The sequence below is a fragment of the Tenrec ecaudatus genome, chromosome 3 (assembly GCF_050624435.1).
Source record: "Tenrec ecaudatus isolate mTenEca1 chromosome 3, mTenEca1.hap1, whole genome shotgun sequence".
Classification (NCBI taxonomy): domain Eukaryota; kingdom Metazoa; phylum Chordata; class Mammalia; order Afrosoricida; family Tenrecidae; genus Tenrec; species Tenrec ecaudatus.
In genome coordinates, this window is record NC_134532.1 from 113,601,944 (window position 1) to 113,604,973 (window position 3,030).

Genomic DNA, 3,030 nt, shown 5'->3' on the forward strand with positions numbered 1-3,030 from the left:
AAGAATTGGAATTCCAGAACACTTCATTGTGCTCATGCAGAAGCTGTACATGGACCAAAAGTCAGTCATTTTTTTTGGAGTCAGTCATTTTAACAAGACAAGGGACTAATTAATGATACAGAATCAGGAAGGTTTGCGTCAGGGTTGTATCCTTTCACCATATCTATTACATCTAGATTCTGAGAAAATAACCTGAGAAGCTGAAGTATATGAAAAAGAAAGTAGTATCCAGATTGGAGGCAGACTTATGAACAACCTGTGATCTGTAGATAACATCACCTTGCTTGCTGAAAAAGAGGTGGAATTGAAGCACTGGGTCACAAAAATGAAAAACTGCAGCCTTTAGTATAGATTGCAACTCAATGTAAAGAAAACCCAAATTCTCACAACTGGACCAACAGACAATATCATGATAAACATAGGAAAGATTGAAGATGTTATCTTGCTGGCATCCACAATCAGAAACCAAGAGATGGAAGCAACATCTTACCTGGGGCAAATCTGTTGCCTAAGACCTCCTTCAAGGATTGAAAAGGAAGTATATCAATTTTAGGACACAGGTGGGCCTGACTCAAGCTATGATATTTTCAGTGCCCATATATGTATGTGAAAGTTGGACCATGAGTAAGGAAGACTGAAGAAGAATGAATGCTTTTGAATTATGGTGTTCATGAAGAATATAGAAAGTACTATGGACTACCAGAAGAACAAACATCTCTGTCTTAGAAGTACCACCAGAATGCTCCCTGGAGGCAAGGATGGTGAGACTTCATCTCATTTAGTTTGGATGTGTTGTTGGGAAAGACTAGTGCTTGGAAAAGGATATCATGCTTGGAAAAGCAGAGGATCTATGGAAAAGAGGAAGGCCACCAAGGAGATGGATCGATACAATGGCTGCGACCATGAGCTCCAATATAACACTAGTGAGGATGGCGTCGGATCCAGCACTGTTTTATTCTGTTGTACATACATATATTGTGAGTTGGAAACAACTGGATGGCAGCCAACAACAGTGACAATACAACAGAGCTTTGTCACGTTTGACTCTGACATTCGGATGATAATTAGAAGGATTGGAGGGTGAACTCGTTTCTGGTAGCGGCATTTGAAATCTTGGTAAAATAAAGTGATAGCCTGTTGCTGTTGGGTGGTCAAGTTGGCTCTGACTCCTAGTGAGCTATGAGTAACAGAACAAAACACTGCCCAGTCCTGTGCTGTCTTCACAATTGTTCTTATCTTTGAGCGCATTGTTGTAGCCACTGTGTCGATGCATCTTGAGGAGGGCATTCTGCTTTTTTGTTGTCCCTCTATTTTACCAAATGTGATGTCCTTTTTCCAGTCCATCTTCTAATACAGACCCATGGGCAAGAATGAACTCTACTCATGCTGAAAGTTAGAGGGCTTTTATGGCATATTACATCAAACCCAACTTTCACCATTAAATTAACTTTGACCTTTATGAAAGATCCAGTTGAGTGTATTTGTGTGAATCAAGTTCTGGGCTCTCTATTCTATTCCACTGATGTATTTGTGTGCTGATTTGCCAACACCATATTGTGTGCCGAAAACTATAGCTTCATGCTTCACAGTAAATGTGAAAGTTGGATAATGTTTGGTCTTCATCTCTGTGTGATCTTCAGAATTTTGTTGGCTATTCTATGCTTTTTGCCTTTCTATATAAACTTTAGAATCAGTGTCTTAGTATCTACAAAATTACCTACATATGCAAAAGCTCTTCATTTAATTAGATAATCTTTGACCAGAGTTGTGTAGTTTTCCTTATATAGATATTGTGTATATATATTATACCTCTATCTAAATATTTTATTTCTGGGGGTACAAGTTGGACATTGAATAAGGAAGAATGAAGAAGAATCAATGCATTTCAATTATGGTACTGGTGAAAAAGATTAAATCACTATAATCTATTACCACAGACTGCCACAAGAACAAACAAATATGACTTGGAGGAAGTATGACCAGAAAGTTCCCTTACAACAAGGATGGCATGACTTCGTGTTATGGACTTTGGATAGGTTATCAAGAGAGACCAGTCCTTGGAGAAGGACATCATGCCTGGTAAAGTAGCAGGGCAGTGAAAAGGAGGAAGACCTTCGACACAGTGATTCCATCTATAGATTCAAACAGAAGAACAATTACGAGACTGGGATAGGACTGGGCAGTGTTTCATTTTGTTATAAGTAGTAAATAGGGTCTCTATAAGTTGGCACTCATTCGATGGCACCTGACAACAATGTTGTGGTTTTTTTTTAATATGGAACGCTTCATGACTTTGCGTGTTATCCTTGTGCAGGGTCCATGCTAATCTTCTCTGTATTGTTCCAATTTTAGTATCTGTGCTGCCAAAGCGAGCACCAAAGTTGTGTTTTGAATGTCAAGTTCCAATTGTTTATTGCTGGTATGTAGCAAAGCAATCAAATTTTAATCAGGGTCTTTGTAAACCTCCTTTCTCTTGTCTAATGGCAGCAGCCAGGGTTCCTAGCTGAACAGAAGTGGTGAGAATGGACATCCTCCTCTTGTTGCTGATCTCAGGGGAGAACATCTCATTATTAAATATGATGCTAGCTGTAGATTTTAGCTTTTGCATGTGTGGGTGTTTGCTCTTTATCAAGTTAAAGAAATATTCCTCTATTTTCAGTTTGCCATGAGTTTTACCAGGAATATATGTTGAATTTTATCAAATAATTTCCCAAATCTATTGATATGATCATATTTTTCTTGTATGAGTTTCAGTAAGTTGTCTTCCAAGAAATTGATCTCCTTAATCAAGGTTATCACATTTGTGGGAGTCCCATCACATTTGCTTTTTTCTTTCTGAAAATAAGATGATTTATTTCATATCAATTGTTGAAACAAATTGTTAGGGGATCTTCTGCCACTGATAATAAAACTGGTACAAGGGAACGTAGATTACTCAGGTTTAAAGCTTTACATGGGTGAACATATATTGACAGATGCATCATACACTTCATTCATGCTGCAATGGTTTGATGTCATTGTGTGATAATG

General features: G+C 38.0%; 1 non-coding gene across 1 annotated transcript; it reads right to left on the reverse strand.

Annotated features, from left to right (window-relative positions):
- Positions 1-2,269: 2,269 nt before the first annotated feature.
- Positions 2,270-2,376, reverse strand: LOC142443991 (U6 spliceosomal RNA). Its single transcript, XR_012783688.1, has one exon. It is a non-coding gene; the product is annotated as a U6 spliceosomal RNA (small nuclear RNA).
- Between the last annotated feature and the right edge of the window lie 654 nt (positions 2,377-3,030).